Source organism: Anser anser (genome assembly GCF_964211835.1).
Source record: "Anser anser genome assembly, chromosome: 2".
In the NCBI taxonomy this organism is placed as follows: Eukaryota; Metazoa; Chordata; class Aves; order Anseriformes; family Anatidae; genus Anser; species Anser anser.
Genome location: NC_139721.1, coordinates 131,922,090 through 131,940,352, shown reverse-complemented (window position 1 = coordinate 131,940,352; position 18,263 = coordinate 131,922,090). Strand labels below are relative to the sequence as shown.

The window sequence follows — 18,263 nt, the reverse complement described above, 5'->3', positions numbered from 1 at the left end:
CATTGCCTCTTTGTTAGTCTCCAGACCTGATCTCAGTGAAGACAACAGGATTCTTTCCATTACTTTATGACAAATGATTTAGACTGGAAACCAAGTCTGCTCTTTGGGAGGAGAAGTGAATTCCGTGACTTCCAACAAGAAACACTACAGTCTGCACTAGCACAGTTGACTGTCCCACCTACTTTCTGCGTATTTGTAGGAAAGCTATAGATTTACTGTGTCAACATGTTAGACAACAATACTTGTAAAGACAAGATATAAAATGTGTTTCTCTGATTCAGTGTCAACAATACTTATATGTCATTTCCAGTTACATTTTGTTTTAATATGGCTTAAATTAGAGTAATTTAATTAGAATTTTATTTATCCTGTACTTGTTTCAGTCCCAGTGAAGATGCTTTTTTAAAGATCTGGCTGATCACAGACAGCACAATTCAAAATATTGGACATCTTAGTCTTTTTAAGCAGTGCACATGCACACTGGTCATTAATTTGTGCTCGGTAAAAGGACAGTTTTTTCACTTCTGTCTCCCAAGATCTACAGTAAGGTCTTTTCTTCTAGGAAGAAAACAGGTTAATAAATAATCCAAATTCTGAGGTTTATTGGCCTTTTTTGTCATTCACCTCCAGTGGGAATTATTGCAAGGAACAGTTGCCCTTGTTAACCTGCAAACATTTTTCACTCAGTTAGGTCATTGCCTCTGGCTCAAGGGTCCAATTTTCCTTTCATTCATTAAGCACATTGGGAAGCGGAGTTCCTAACCCTTTCCAGTCTAAATGTGGAACAATCACATCCCCTCACAATCAAGTGCCAATGTGCTGGGACCTTTACGTTTCACTGTGATCTCTCAGTGACGCAAGTTTTTAACAATTGAAGGATATTAAGTCAAAAAGTTGTTTTCTAATTGGAGGAGCTCAGGGGATTTCAAATAATGAACTCTTATAAACTGGAAGCTGGTACATGTGCCTTTGCAATTATTATTTTATTTTTTTTAAATCAGGGGAGAGGGCACTGCTAATCTCAGAAAGCAGATTCCAGAAATTCTGCCTAGGAATTAAGGCCACGAAGCATAACAGTTGAGCAGGCGTAAACCATTATTGCTTTGGGGAGTTGAAATGACATGGTCTCATATGTCATTTTACCGGATAGTGTAATTGCTAAAGAACAATGTCATTCCAGTTTTTAAAAGTGTGCGTGATATAGCTAATTCACATATTCCTTTCAGGGTATTCAAAAAGAAAGAACGGAGAAAGGCTTTTGGCTATTGGTATAAGTGTTTGCTACAGAGAGTCTCTGTTGGATGCAGAGAGGGATGCAGCTTGATAACTGAGAATTAAACACTGGAGTTCTATATAAACAGAGCTCTCTATGCATATTATTGGCTGTGCCAAAATATAATAAAAATCTTATCTCTGCAAGAATTTAGCAGCACTGTTTAAACAGACCAATGATATAAGATAAGCAGAAAAATCACTAAATACTTTACAGCAGTATAATTGGATATTTTGTGATGAAAAGACTTTAAAATGTGAATGAAATATCTAAAAGGGCAACCTCTGTAAAATTGCTTAGAAGGGATTTTGGGATACAGTAAAGAGAAAGATAGCTGAATGAGAAAAATGCAGAATATGGAAAAGAAGAGCTTGAATTTCACATCTTCATACTGATTTCTGCTCCTCTTGAGTGGTCAGGAAAAGTATAGGAAGGATTTCTCAGGACTATATGTAATGATTTCATGGCATGGTGTGGAGGGGTAAACAGTTAGGATATAAGATAAGCACAGTATGAACCTAAATCTTGGCAGTGAGGCCTGAAGGAAAAGGGATGCAGGCCGAAGACTGAGCAGAGAGAAACAATACACAGGGATCTGGATGTGTGGGATGCATGTAAATAAAAACTCAGCTGCAGACTGAGAAAGAGGAAGGTTGACTAACATTGGTGTTAAGAAGAAAAAAAAAGAAAAAAAGAACTGAGGATCGCAGACTGGCAGGTGAAAGGCTACTATTGATCTTCAACTTGAAAATACTGAGATTATTATGGTCTGTATAAAGATTCCCAGAAAAGATAGAAGACACATCAGGGGGAGTAGAATATGGCTCAGTGGGGAGAAATAGAAGGGGATATTTGGGAATTATGTGTTGGTCAATTGTTGAAGAAATTGGAACTAAGTCAAATTTTCAGGGAGGTTCCCAAAGAGAGGGAAAAGCAAAACTGGTGCTTTTCAAAAACACACACATTCAGCTTCCTTGTTACTAGTACAACTTATGTGTCAAATGTCAACATTTTGTTATTACTATAAAAGGAGGGAAAAAACTTGTTTTGTTTGAACCATATGACTGCATGCTTGCAGAGAGCAGAAGTGAATAGTTCATCTAGAAGAGTGTAGACTAGTAACACATACACATTTTATAGTCTTTCTGGAATAAGTTACCAATGCAAGCAGGCTATTTAGCATTTCTTACAGTCTGTGATTCAAACTAAGTTAGGCAGAAGACTGGTCGGCCACAAAGTGAGAAAACTTCAGAAGGATTTTTTTTTTCTTCAGTTGGGATTTGTCAAAATTGAACAGTTAAAGTTTATATATATATATATATATATATACACACACATGTATGTATGTATGCATACAGACAGAGAGCTCTATATCAATGTAGTTATAATTCTCCATCTCTCAATATCGTGCCAGATACCATGCAGATTCTGGAGTAGGCCCTGGTCTCCTGTTCAACTGTTTTTACATACAACCCAGCAGATGCATCACCAGCCAAATCAGGGAGCCAAAAAACAGAGCTGGAAGATCCTCACTCCCTCTCCCCTAGGGTTCAGGGCAGTCAGAATTACCTAGGAGATGGGGCTTCCTAAGTCTTCCAGACCTTCCAGACTCCTAATGATTTCAGACCAACTTCATTTTATTTTATTTTATTTTATTTTATTTTATTTTATTTATTTATTTTATTTTTAATTAAACATGAAAGCCTTTTCCATACTGGAATGAAAACAATACTTGTAAAAATTGTGTGAGTGTGGCAGATTTATGCTGGGGGAATCCAACTGTCTCTCGCTTGGTGGTTGTTACAAAGCCTTGGGCATCAGAGGTTCCAATTCTTGTTCTGACATAAATAGTTCTTCTTCCATATGGAAAAACAAACAAACAAACAAATAAAGAAAACCAACCTGAGTTGGAACCATCTCTCCTTCCCAACCCAGACCACAAATGTTTTTCTCTCTTCTGTTCTACCAAAAGACAACCAAGCAAATCTTATTCATCTCTGAAAGCTTCCATTTTGAGAAAACACTGCATTTTTTGGAAACTCGAGTGCAGTGAAGCTTTTTTGACTACTTTGCCCAAAGCTATTGTAAGTGTTTGGATAACACCATGATACCAGCACCATTTTTCAGAGTGCTTCCTCTGAGTATAGACTTCAAGTAAAATTGAAGACCAGCACATCTAGTTCAAAGGGGATGTCTAAATTTAGTTTTGTGTGAATAAAAATAAATTCAGAAATCTCAAAATACTCTGTGAAATGGGATTGCTGCTTTCTGCTCAATTTTGGTCATAAACACGTGTTACTGGAAGCTCAGAGGTCTTGGCTAGAGGATAAAATGAATGATAGAGAAAGAATGATGCTGCCGTCAGCTCTCATCCCAAAATCAGTAACGCTGTTGCTGCAGATTGTACACTTTTGATGTCAGCAGTTATTATAATTTTACTGCAAGTCCAATGCTATTTGAGGGTGTTCATAAAAGCCCAGCTTCTGGAATCTTGCAGAGACACATGAATTTAAATGCAACTTTCCTCTTTAAAATAGGTTTGCATTGGCTGCAGAGAAAATTTTTAAATTTTGACTCAAAATGCTCAACCATCAGAGAGAACATGAAAATACTTTTCTCTTCAATATATTTTTTAAAAGTTCTTGAATTTTAAGGCAGTTCCCCGAAATTCTGGAGCCCAATTCACAGTCTTTGAGTGCTCGGGTTTGGCAATACATGACTTTTAATTTGCCCCCACACAAGTTGATGCAACCAAGCCATGAAAAAGGGCTGAATACATCTTGTTCTAAGGGTCTGCCAAACCTTTGTTTGCTGACAAGAGAAGCGTTTTGGAAAGACCTGAGACGCACTGCAGATTTCTTTGCCAGCTTTAAAAAAATCCAAGTTGCACCTCTGTATTCCAGGCCACACAGACTGAAATCATTCTGAGATGGAGGTTACTCAGGAAAGAATGTCCTCATATACTTTTGTTAAAGCACTGAAATCCAAATGCGATACTGATTCTTTACATTATAAGTCAATGTTACAAGAAAAAGTAATTCTGTGAGTGTGCATGGTAATAACAACAGATTGTACTAGTCTGTTCAGGAAGAAACACTTGTAGGTTAACTTCTTGATCGTATTGAGAAATTATTTAAGAAACACTGTAAAAGCTGTTTACACTTTCCATGTATTATACATAAATATTTGTTTATGGAGCAACTGTGTGGTGCTTTGCCTTTGTCAGCAACTGGAAATTGTTACTAATAAATACATTCAGGGTTATAAATGCTATAACCCCTAACTGACTCCATGTAGTACTTTCCAAGAAATTGCAAAGTGAGAACTCTGGCATGGGCTTCAAGGAAAAGTTATGCTGAGATACACAAAAGTATTCTGTGAGAAACTTAAGTGCTTTCCATAGTCCCTATTACTCTCTGTGACCACAGCCATGCAGAGAAGAATCTATATTTTAACAAAGGTGTGGTTACAGTGTCAGCCAGAAGTTTAAGCCCATTCTTAAAATTAGACCTACCCCCTACAGTACAATATGGTATCATATCATTTGTTTTGTCTCTGTCATTCAGTTGAAACTAGTCCCTTCGGTCTTCTTTCCATTTAATGAAGTCCCTGAACTGACAAGCTCTGTAGACACTACTGTCATATAAATACTCATACTAGTCCCAAATTTTCTCCTCCCATTATATTTCCATCTTTGACTCTCTGGCACTTGGTTCACTACAAATAATCTTTAATTCCTGTTAATACACATCACATAAGGAGCAGAAAGTCTGAAGCGTGTGTTTGAGATATGTTAGCAATCATTTTAAAGATTTAAGTGTGAGCCAAAATAGAGCATAATCAGAAAAAAATCATTTTTTGTTTTCAGGATAACAATTTTGTATTTTGGCCAGCTATTTGGTTACTAGCACAAGGGGCTAAGGAATTAGCTTGTTTGTGTAGTGCCAAGACATCAGATCTTACCACGTTATCTTGCTTGTTGAAAGACCAGTGGTATAGAGAAACCTTGTGTATCAAGACAGACAAATCAGCTCAAGAAAGCATGCTGGGCATTCTGATGTCCTCCTTCAATGAGCACCATTCCCAAATTCCAAAAGTTATTCCAGAGAAATTAGTATAGTATTTGGCCCATTGTTAGAATACTGTGCTTAGCAATCTCTAGCATAGAACAATACCCAGTGGATTTTGTGGGTTCAGCTTTCTACAAAACTATTTCTTTCCTTAATACAAAAATGGACAAAAAAGAAGAAAACACACAGGCATGGGAAAGTAAGTTAGACAGGAAATAAGTCTGTATTCACATTTGTTTTCCAGAAGAAAAGTATCTTTGAAAAAAAAATACTTAAAAAGCTGAACATTTTAGCTTAATTTTAATTAGTATTTATTCAGAGTCCTGTGGGAAAGAATGAATGCCATATAACAAATCTGAAAGACCTGATATCCTGAAACTCGTTGATTAAAGTAAGAGCTGAAAACATGGGAATTGAGAGTCCTTTCCTATTTTTTAATTTGTACATTTATTCTAGGCCACAATTTGATAATAGTTAAGTAAAACATTAGGTTTATTATGAATTAGTAAAACAATTCATGTCACGTCAGAATTCCTACGCAGAGTTATGTTTAAGGCTCTGGAAGAGATGAACCTCTTCTGCTTTAACCATCATGTGTGTGGTCAGCATGCTTGCAGTATATAGTTATCTCTTTTATACCAATAGCCACAGTTTTGTTGTAAAGTAGATTTTTCTAGTTCACATCTACATGATCTATAAATGCAAATGCAGTGATTATAGTAGACAGGCCTCTGCTAACTTCACCTATAAATAGAAAAGCAGTTTCACAGTAGTTCTGTGTTAAACTATATAATTTAGAAAACTCAAGAAACAAATGACAGTTCATAGAGTGTGGGTGCAATGTAATTAATTGATATTCATTTCATACTTGCAATACATGATGAAAACTAAAAGAATTCAGAACGTTCAAAACTAAAAGGATACAAGAAATAAGAGTGGTCCAATGAAGTCATAAAAAGAAAGAAAAAAAAAGCATATTAACTGACTATATATGAGAATAAAAACTAATACTGTTAAATTCATACAAAGTTCTTATTAGTTTCTTATTAGTAGGTAGATCAAGCCCTAGAACTTTAGAAAGTCCTCCAGTGACAAAACATTCGTTTTTTCCTCTCCACCACATAAGTCCCCAAAAGACTTCTCAAGTTTCAGAAATCACATTCACCAACCACTATCATCAAAGGAAAGGTGGAGAAATTCTCCCTAGTCACTACCTCTTTAAGTTCAGAAGGGAGTTTATCATCTCCAACAGTGAGATATCATCTCCAACAGATGATAAACAGGGAGCTCCCTCTTGGCAAAACTCTCTCATTACTAAAATCTTACCTGCAACACCATATCATTTAAGAATTATATCTCTTAAGAATTATCATCCCTACCACTCAAAATCTTTTTTCTTCCTTACATTGCACCAGATGGGAGGGTGCTGTTCAGTGCTGGCTATGGTTTGGAGCCCCAGTGCCATAAACTGGAGTTTTGGCTTAAATTTCCAGAACTCAGTCTTATCTATACTGTCAGGTGCTGATAATGTACAAAATAATTTCTGCTTTTTTGTTTGTTTGTTTTGTTTTGCACAAGCCAAAGCGTGCAAAGGGATTAAGTAGTGTGACTAGATCAAGTAAAGTGAAGGAAGAGTACTATGCACACACACTCCAAACAGACCGTTACATTTCTGAGCAGTCTACACAGTAGACTTTCTGGCTGGGAAGGGTTACAGCACGAATCCTACTATGTTGTTCATGAAAAGAGTGCAGGTGAAAAAAACAGGTTTCTCTGTATCACTCTCCAGTATATATCTGAAAAGAAAAGAAGAACAATTCCAGTGAGGATCTGCTTTATGGAATATAGCAATGCTAACAAGATATTACTGAAATGGTGCCTAAGCATTTTTGATGCTTAGTGGGACTTTTTTTTTTTTTTTTTCTAGTTATGGGTTTGTCAGTAAGATGGTGGAACTATAAAGCTCAAACTATTTGCTGAAAATTTTCAATATTTTTAAAAATAAGAGACATTTTCTGTGTGTAGGAAACTATTTGATACATATTTCCATTCAAACAGACTTCAGCTTTGAAAACAACATAATTATCAGCCTAGCATCCTATTCTCCAAGCCTGTAGCAGACTGAAAGGGTGGAGATAGTGAGTTACTCTTTTATTGCTCAAAATTAACTTCTCCACCTAATTTTGCACAAGTAGCTGAGAATAATTTTGCAAAGCCAATTTCCTTCCAATTTTCCTTTTCTAAACACATTTGTATTAGCTTGACTCTCAGATAATGTCTCAGTTTCAGGAAGAACATACATCTCTCACTTAAATCATTCTAACTCCCTCTCAGTGAGCCTCCTGTGTGAATAATAAAATCAACTTTCTTCTATCCTGGACAGGATGCCTTATTAATTGATTCCTAACTTTCAAATGTTTTTTGAACACACCTACGTTTCACACTGAATGCAAGCCCCCATATGCCTATCTTTATTGCCTTCTAGGGTAATTAGGTTTTAAATTCACACAAACTGACAACTTCCCAGGTTTTCCAATATCAGCTGTTTCAGGATTCCTATCAAGATTTTTTTTTTTTAATTTTATTGCTTTGATTTATATCACTCCAAAGGTCTGCAGTTTTCCTTATCCTATTTCCTTCCAGCAGCTGTTAGCTACCTTTGATCTGGGAACATAACTTGATAGACTAGGTTGCAGTGTTCTGGTTCCTCTCTCCTGGTACCAAAGGGGTCAGCCATCCACATGCACTTACTTCTTAAATACCCAAAGGTAAATAGCCATAATTTTGACAGCCACTGCATGTACTATCTTTCTGCTCTTCAGCCTTTGGTAAAACTTTTAGATAATATTATTTTCCAATTAAAATAAAAGAATATTTTCCTACTGATGTAACAATGCCCAAAATTAATTTTCTAAGTTACTGTCACAAAACAGGGTTTTTTTGTATTTCACACTAAGAATCCAGACCTTCTTGAACACAGAAGAGAGAGAAACAAATTTTTTAAGCTCAAGATCTAATTTGTGAATATAGGAGGGTTTATTTTGTTTGTTTGTTTTTTATACAGTCAACTGTGACCACAAATGTACAGATGTGAGAAGAGAGATCAAGAGTCAAATTTTAGTGTGACACTACACACAATTAGTTTAGTGTGTCACACAATTTAGTGTGACACTACACACATTACAACACTGTCCTTTGGGATATATCGATCAATCCTAGCTGTGAAACTAGACTCCTGAAGAACAGGTTTATACCTGTTCTTTGAAGCAATCCTGTCCTGACCACATCTCCTTTTTACTTTCCTTTCTTTGTTAGACTAAAACAGAAGTTATTCTTTTCCCATTCATATTCAGTTGCCTCTTGTACAATATATTTATTTCTTGTCTTTCATGTTTGCATAAGAATCCTGTAGCACTCAAGTACACACATTGAAAAATAAAGATTAATCACATAAACTGAAAACTCAGAAGAAAAGAATCAACTGAGCTGAAAATGTTTAAAGTCCTGCAAGGGTTTAAAAGGTTACAAGTTGAAAGGACAAGGGTTTCTGAAAGCAGACTTATGAGTAAACAACCTTACCATGACCTCATGCTCATATAAGGAGTGAAGAGGAGGAGATGGACCCGTCAGGCAGGAAGTTACAAGAAATCTGCTGAGCTAAAAAACAGCAGAGAAAATAATATATGAATGTCTGCAGTTGAATCTGAAGAGGAGGAATCTCCAAGGACTAACTGGATAGAAGAAACTGCATTACAACATTTTCCTGGCCTATAAGCCTTAGTGAGGAAGTAAGCAGAGCCCAGACCCAGTGCCAGATCACCGGGATTCACTGAAGCTTTCTGCCTGCCAGAACATCCTCCAAATTGAGCAAGAGGGAACAGAGGCAACAATGACCCTTTTTTTCATAATCTTTGTTAACTAGGAGCTGTAAAGCAGCAAGACCTAGGGACTGACCTGGAGATGGTCCACGTGAATCTGCTGAGCTGTCCACAGGAAGAAAATTCCCAGAACAATGCACAAGAGGGCCGAGCTGAAAAGGATTTGGATGGCTATCTAAACACAGAGAATGAGGTTCAACTCTCCTACTAGACAGGATACCCAGTAATGTTTGAAAGGAATTTCTGCAAACTGACCTTATTATTTTTCTAGCGTCAGAAAACATGCCAGGTACCTAACAAGTGAGGAGACAATACCAGTTCAAAGAGCATCTGACCTTAATATAATGTGACACCAGAAGCAACGATTGTAGAGAGAAAAGATTGGAATGGAAATCTGTACCTATTTATATTCAACCTAACTGGAAAAGGGGGCCAAAGAGCTACTGAGGAAATGTGGTTAACTGGGAAAACACTATGCTGAAGTCAAAAGGAAGTATGAGAGCCAGTTTAAGAAAGAACAGGAGTTATAAGTGAGTAAAAAGCCTGAAAAGGAAAAAAATGTTGTTGCAAGAAGCCAGAAGGTGTTTATTTTAGAGAAAAAGCAAGAAGCCAGGGCACAGAAATCCAGTAACAAATCCAGTTACTGTTTTAAGATGCAGAGTCCCATGATGTATGAACTTGTAAATAATTAATATAATTAAATAAACTCAACATTCTTGGAGCAATGGATTGCTTTCATATGGTGACCCAGACACATAGAAGTACATGTAACAAATTCTGACCAGAGAAATGTATAGGTTCATGTCATCCACTCCTTCAATTTCAGACAGGTATTATACTAGAAGGACTCATCCAAAATACTTGCAATGCATATATGCCTGTGCTTTCCAAGCTGAAAAAAAAAATAAAGAAATAAGAAAAAAAGAAACACAGGCAAACAGAAAACAAAACAAACAAACAAACAAAAATAACGCACAAAACACTTTTGTGTTTTTTGTTTTCTCAGATAATTTAAACTTGTGAAAGAAAAAATTAGAACTGACAGAAGACAGCGTGGGAGCATACAGGCGTTTCACACTACATACCTTAGCCTACTGACTTAGGATCCTGTCTTCCTCCCTGATATTTCCACATTAAGTAGAGAAGGGCAGGCAATCCTCAGGCAAATCACTAGTGATCACTAGACGAGTCTGCATCCTCCACTGAGTACATATAAGGAGTTTGGAAGGGCAGGTCTTCCAGGGTGGATGCTTCAGTTGAGTGTCCACTGTCAGACAGCATGACTATTCCCAGATGATCCCTCATCCTAGTGGTTCAGAGACTAAGGTAGGACAAGGTTTCAGGAGTCAACTTTCTATATACCTTTATTTCCCAGACTTTTGTCTTTATTTTATACTATAACTATGAGGAAGATTCCTACACATAGAGACTACATAAGGTCAGCATTTATGTCCTGCAAATGAGTCCCTTAAAAATTCTCCTGTGCTCTTGAATCAGTTTATAGAAATATTTGTTCCACATGAACATTTGCCTCGCCATACTTGTCCCAGCTTGTTATTTATTTCTTTGTTCAAAGGCTTGGCTTCTCATTTCACAGCAATTGTTAATATAAAATATAAATATAAAAGCTACAGGATGTATGATGTATAATTACTTCCCATACTTGAGCTGGCAGGTTTCTTCCCCCACACACAGTCATGGCACTCATTTCACAGAGATAAAGAGAAAAATCATCTTCCTGGAACATTGTAAATGTCACTGAAGCCAGTCAGCGAGACAGAAGAGCTGGTATGAGATTAGAGTGTAAATAATAACCTCACAAAGGTGAAGCACATGGAAGCTGAATGATGGACATTCACAGGAGCAAGTTCATAGACGCCCAGCAGGATGCAAGTGGGTCATCAGGTTGGTACAGAATACAAAGGGAGTAATGTATGTGCACACGTACACATGTGTTTGTTTACTGTAGATGAAGGAACAGAGTGAACTCAAAGCTCTATAATTCAAAATAAAATGAGCTGAATTCATAACACTTATTTGTGTGGCAGTCTTTACTGCACATATCATTTCTGCGATGGTCTGGGCTCCAGATGGCTGGATAATGAGAGCCTACTGGCCTGTCCTTGCCGAGGTTCCCAAGTCTCTTCTCACACATGTTAACGTAGGGAGCTGCAGCTGCTGTGCCAGTAGGCACACAAAAGTATGGGCTATATATATATGTTTGAAACAAGTGCAACCTCTGTAAATTACACCATCAAGGGCAGGTATGAATGCTATAGCAAAGACTGGACTAACCTTCCTGATGGAGAGGACTTCCATTACAGGGAGGGACTTTCTTAAAAGAAGCATTTCACTGTTAGACTAAGAGAATTGTGTTACAGTTCACAAGAAAATTACAATCTAAATTTCAATCATTTGTTCTCTATGAATTGCCAATAGTTGACTGCTCAGCAGTCAAAACTATGGGGAACAACCATAAAAACAGCATATCAGTACTTGGGTACTTTAACCCCATTCATTCTTTTTCAAAAGTGCTGTCAGGCTGTTGGCTCTGCTACAAAAATAGTATGAGCTATGGAAAGACATGTGAAATCAAGCCTGAAGCAGCATTTAAAGGGAAACAGACTATACAAAGTATTAAGGCTTGTGGTGGTGATGGAGGCATACATGTGCAAATTCTGAGTCTATTGGCTAGCACAGAGAAGAGATTTTCTGGAGGCAAAATAAATGCCAGTCCTATTATTAATATTAGTAATTAATTCTGGATCATCCTTTGTGCTGGCTCCACCTATCATTCACACTTCATGGGTTGTTCAATTAAAAACACCAAAAACTGCCAGGTTTATAATGTTAAAAGTGAACAGTTGTTATTAAAATAGAAAATAACAGCAACTCATATCATCAGACCACCATAACATTGCACAGCTTGGCACAAGTCTTGAAGTCTCTGCTCTACTGAGGCCCAGTCCAGACCACACACAGAGCCTGAAATAGAATATAAATAATAAATAATAATATTTTTTTGAAAATGATAAAAATAAGATGGTTTGTCTTAATCAGAATTTGCAATATAACCATCTGCTTTGCCTAATCTGGAAGTGACAGAGCTGATCAAATATGAACTTTCCATCCCAGGGGAAATTCTGATACTTACTTTTATAATTAACTGCAGCAGAAGTTTAAAATTTCTCTTTATTCTTTTTCATCTTTTTCAGCTGAATTATTTCAATATCCCTGAATCAATGTATTTTATCTGATCTGTCAAATCCAAACTGAAATAAAAGGATCTATTCTCTCTGCTAACAGGGATCCTTAGGGACTGACTGCCAGGCTGCATGGAAAACATAGTCCAGATGCAAAGCATCTTTTCTATTGGGAAGAAGAGAGCATGAAAGATCCAAACAATTTCTATATGTCTTTGTTAAGCTTAGGCTGAGACAGAAATTAAACACCAATTTACCTGAAATATTTCCATCTCCTAAGGAATTTTCACACACACAAAAAAAAAAAAAAAAAAAAAAGCTTTCCTGTTAAAATTTTGTATTTTGATAAATCCACACTTACTGATGTGCAAAATCCTGTCCAAATTTAATCACCTCACAAGTTAAAATTACCGTCAATTCTATATAAATGTAAATAACAGATGTTTTAAAACGTGTACACATATCTAACAACATCAAAAAAAATACAATAAAAAACTAATGCTGGCAATTTCAAAATCAAGTATGCAACAGTTAAATCTGCAAATCAAGTATGTCTTTTCAATTGTATTACAGTTCTCTTATGCTTGTACATTAAGATACAATCTTTAATTACACAAATGTTTAGTATTTTTTCCACAGACCCCCCTGTTTCATTCAGTGCATGGAGAGAAGGTGATGCAGAAATGAATCAGTGTTCTGCAGTGAATGAGCCCATTGTCTGTCAGTCCCTTGCCTCACTCACTGCACAGCTTAGAAGGTGTCCAGTAAATGAGGCAAAGGGCTGCAGGAAGCGGATTGTTCATCCTGTGCTCAGTGTGCCTACTAAAAGTGTGTCTACAATTACGACATTAAACATACTAATTGCAGTTCTCATGCACAACTAGCCCAAGCTGATGTTATCTATAAAAACAAATGATTGTTTTCTAACTTTTGAAGAGCTAAATTTGCAATGTTCATTTATACACAGATCAGTAGGACTTCTGCACTTGATATCAGACTTCATCTGGCTCAAGCTTTCTGCAGAGAAAGAGACCATTCACCGAGAAACTTTAATTCACACACAAGAAGGAAAAAGGAGTGGAGGAGGGTTTGAAATAAATTCCTATAATACTTGAACAAAAGTTACTCAGCCATTAAAGAAAGTGAAATGCAGTTTATACCACTGCTGCTAAGAGGGCAACTGTTCATTTCAGTATCAGAAAGCTTGTTATGTTGTGTCAAGCTGACGTTGCTGAAGACCACTGAAGTGCTGATATGTGAACCTAATTTGGAGGATTTGCAAGCTGTGGAACTAGTAAGATCACAGATAACAGGGGGATGGATCTATTACACACTTTCTCTGGTTTCATCATGACATAATGCTCCAAAAATCAGAAAGTAAAATACAGAGTTGGCTCCAGTCCAAGCATCCCAATATGTTAACTGCAAAGTCGGTTTAATGGACGCAGTATCCAATCAATTTCATTTTTTCATAATTTCATTTATTTAAATAAACATAATAAAGAGTATTGAAGGCTAGAAGTCCTTGTCAAACTCACAAAGCAAGCTTCTTCATAGAGGTGGACTGCAGTGTAAATTCAGGAGGGCTATAGTGCCTTTTTCCTTTTCCCCTCCAGTTAGCATCATTTAGCACACCACAAACTCTGGGTCACATACAGTCATATGGTTTGCAGAACTCAACTCCTTTTCTCCTCTACACATCACAACTGTGCTTAGTCCCTGCCTTCTGCTGCAACGTACTTCTGGCCTCAACAGAAAAAATAATGTCTGCAATCAAGCAGGATATTAAGGCTTAAAGTCCATTCAAGCTTTGGCTACTTTAGAAAAACTGTCAAAAACTAATAGAAACATGTTGTATTTACTGTAATGATTTTTATGTTGTAAACACCTGGTCTTGATGGATCAGATATTTTGTATAGGCTATATAATGATGATTTTGATCGCGGCTGGCTTTGAACTTCAAACATTTTACTAACAGACTGTTACAGGATCTATATTAGAAGTTGGGTGAGAAAGGACACATTCATAGAAAAAAAAAAATAATAATAATAATAAATAATAATAATAATTCTTTTCCCTGTGCATTGTTCAGATGAAAAGACAATCTTTAAATAATTTTCCAAGCAAACAGCAAGAGAGTGGCACCAGAATAAGTGTCCCAGGACTATGCAAAGCAACTAGGCTCAAATCACCATCCTGAATCTGACGCATCACAGCCTGAGCATCTGCCCACACTGGGGTTACCCTCAGAACCCCAGCCATTTGGCCACCATCACATCCAGGGTCTCTGGCTAAGGTTTCTCTTACTAGAAATTCCATGTTTAACCTGCAAAGCCTCTCCTGAGAAAAATTTCATTGAAACTTGCATTCTTCCCTGACAAGTTTGATTTGGTTTTTGCACTTTCCACTGAAAATAATCATGCAAAAGTATGAATTGCATTATAATTTTTATCTCATTTTTTTATCTTGGCACCTGAATTCCAAACAAATTTACTTGCAAGCATAACAATCTCTCAACTCAACTTACCAGTTTCCTCAGCAGCCAACCTCCTGAGTTTTGTCCAATTTTAAATCTTGAATCTGATGACTTGGAACAGTGATATGAGAAATAAGACATTTGGCTTCTATTTCCAGTTCTGTCACTGAGTCTTTATTGCAACTTGGATAAGTCATTTAACCTCTCTGTCCCACAATTTCTTGATCTGCTAAATAGATACAGCAGTATGCAATCTGAGGGCATTAAAAAGCTAAATTAAAAGGCTTAAACAAAAGTTTCTAAGTGTCATTTCCTCCCCCCACCCTTTTTTTTATGCTAGTTATAAGATCAAAGAGAGGGATAGAAAGAGTGTATTGTGTTTATAAGCAGTGAACATCTGATGAGATTTATAGTGATTGCCAATATCACTGTAATGCCCTTTGAACCTAATGTCCCCAGTTACAAATATATATATAAAGCATCCTATGAGCAGACAGTAGTGCAAAAAACTTTCCAAGGTGCAAAGTTAAGTATATTCAAATCCTGTTAACTTTGGCAGGAGTGTGACAATTACCGAGAACCACAGTGGGCTTCCCAGTTCCCAAAGTTTTCTGATGATTGCTACCACACGTTTTCAGTGATGGAGGTAGACTTTTTGTTACTGATCAAAACCATTTTGCTTCACTCCATGTTTATGCTTCTTAGATTCATTAATACATCCCCCAAAATTAAGATAAAATGACAGCATGAACACACATTTCTTAAGTTCCAAAAGTAATTGGTTGTGCCAGGCCACATTGATGCCACAGTTGTGTATCAGATCTTCTAGCAGTATGCACAGATGGAAAATAAGCAACATTACTATCAAATCTGCAAGGAGTCATACAATTGAAAATTGTTCCCATACAACTTCCATCTCTGATTTAAATGTTTGCCTTATGTCTTTACAGTGCATGTCAACAGGATCTGGGAGCATACACTTATTCAAACTGTCATCATAATGCTATCAATGCTATCAGAAATTCATACCTCCAGTGGAATAACTAAATGAAATAACCTTAAATGTTTTTCTCAGCACAAGTAATTTCTCTCTTATTCAGCATTGCTACCTGGTGAAAAATCTTGCATACTTGTTTACTGCTATACAGTACACTGGACTGATGATTTTTTAATTGGAAAAATCTTCTACAATGTAATTTCCTGGTTTTCTGTTCCCCTTGTATTGTATTTCCAATGCACACCCCCAATTCACTTGCCATGTTTCCAAATTTTTCATATAACATATACAAATCTATGTCTTATATCTAACCATACTGATCAGTTTAGACCTAGCTTATTTTCATAACTGCAGATTTTCCACAGGTTCTGGCCTAATTACTGTGATATTGCAATAAGATCAACACTTTTCAATGTTTTTTTCTCCAAACTGTGTGTAATATTTATTTAAAGGAAACCTTCCTAAATTCTTCTTGGAACAAGAGCTAACATTACAGTATTAGTATATAAGGACCTCAAATCTATCTTTGATTTGATGAGAATTTGCTGAGACAACCATAAAGTTACCTCCACTTCTGCTGTATCACTATATTTCCGCTTCTTGCAAAAATACAAATTCCACCTTAACTCATTCCTTGGACCCGTTTTTGCAATGCCAAATAGGTTTTCACTTCCAATGATGTTGAATAAACAAGATGGATACTCTTCCCACTGAATTCATCATGATAACGTACTCTCTTCCATATAATATAGTTAAAACTGCAAAGAGCTGTCAACAGATGTAAACACAGAAATAAGAAAACAGACTCCAAACATTTATATTCTGTCCTACAAAGGGCAAAGAGATGAAAGCTGAAGCCACTGCTGTCTCATGAAAGATCTATTACCAGAAAACAACCTACTTCTTCAGGAATGAGATTTTCCAATATAGTCTATTTACTGATGCTTGGTAACGTGGTAAGAGCCCAGATAACCTAGATTGAAAAAGTGGAATATGGATGACTAAGACAGGCCCAGAAGAAAGGCAAAAATTCATTCATTTTCAAACATCCTAACAACGCTTCAAAGAAGAGAATACCGTTCAATCTTAGAGTTGAATTTTACACTCCTTTAACAATTATCTGAGAATTGCTAAAGAAATTCCCTAGTACAGGTATTGGTGACTTCAGCCAGGTCATATTGGAAGATTACAATGTAAAATGGGAGGGCTAAAATTGAAAATTGCTGTAGGTAATCTTTTTGCTGTCCTCACTAGTATTTTCATGACACTTATCCAGTCCAATTCCATCCCACATCCTATTATATCCCAATCTTTTACCAATAGGTCTTCAATTTAAATGCACAATGAAAATGCTGTCTTGTTTGGAGCATCAGCTTATGATAAGTTTCAGGTACAGAAAGTGAAGTCACCATGATGAAACTCATGATCACTGGTCACTGCAGCAATATCAGATCTTCTCTTCTCAAATACCATTGTCTCAGACCATCTATAAAACTGCTTCAAGCCTGGGAAGAAGAATATACTTAATAACTGCCTTCCTCTGGAACAGTGAATCTCTCTACAGTAAAGACAAGGTGTTTTTCTTAGCAAACAATAAGATTTTCTCAGAGACCTTTCAAAACTATGGAATGGATCCACTTGCCAAGTAACAAGCTTTAGAAATCTCATCACCTTTTATTCCAAGATCAAAGCACACTTCTTTGAGCTGCCCTTGTATAACTTTATGTACCAAAAGAGAATAACAAGTCAGAAAAAGTGCTACTAAAATAATCTGAACATACTTTTCCCTATGGGAATAACATTTGAAAAACAAATACTCCATGATATAGCTCAGCATCTTACTGAGAGTGCTCAGATACTGAATTAAGGAAGGCAATAAAAAAACTAGGACTGAAAGTATATACATACAAAGGTACCCATACAAGAAGAGTATCTCAAGGTGAAATATCTACAGACCAGAAATACTCCCCATTTAACCATATTTATTGTTTGACCTCTCACCTCTAGGTCAAAGTTCTGAATAGTTACAGATTTAAGTTTCCAAACAAAGCTATCCAATATTATTTAGGGAAATACCCTTGCAAATATTCTTACATACTTTTGCATGAAGGTACATTTTTCCCAGTCATTTTACTGGGAAAATCATATCACCTAGATTTAAGCTATGATACATTCTTCAGAATTTATTTATGCACACAAGCATTGCTTTCTTTTTTTATTTTTTCAATGCATCTGGAATTTTCAGGGACTAGATATTTATTGTAAAAAAAACCCTACATCTAGACTAGAAGAGATCTAGTAAGTAAAGTTTTTATATAATTTCTATCTTAAGATTCATATCAACTCTTACTAACATTATAAACCCA

At 36.4% G+C, this 18,263-nt stretch overlaps 2 long non-coding RNA genes across 2 annotated transcripts in view; one reads left to right on the top strand and one right to left on the bottom strand.

Moving 5' to 3' along the window:
• LOC310894337 overlaps nt 1-5,091 on the top strand; it is a 50,366-nt gene extending 45,275 nt beyond the window's left edge. The window contains exon 6 of the long non-coding RNA XR_014579817.1: nt 18-5,091. This is a non-coding gene — a long non-coding RNA (uncharacterized lncRNA). The remainder of the gene's footprint in view (nt 1-17) is intronic.
• Nucleotides 5,092-5,542: 451 nt separating this feature from the next.
• On the bottom strand, nt 5,543-10,541 carry LOC310894697. The gene is made up of 3 exons (XR_014580101.1): nt 10,307-10,541; nt 8,923-10,113; nt 5,543-7,139 (listed from the first exon to the last, which is right to left on the bottom strand). It is a non-coding gene; the product is annotated as an uncharacterized lncRNA (long non-coding RNA).
• Nucleotides 10,542-18,263: the final 7,722 nt, after the last annotated feature.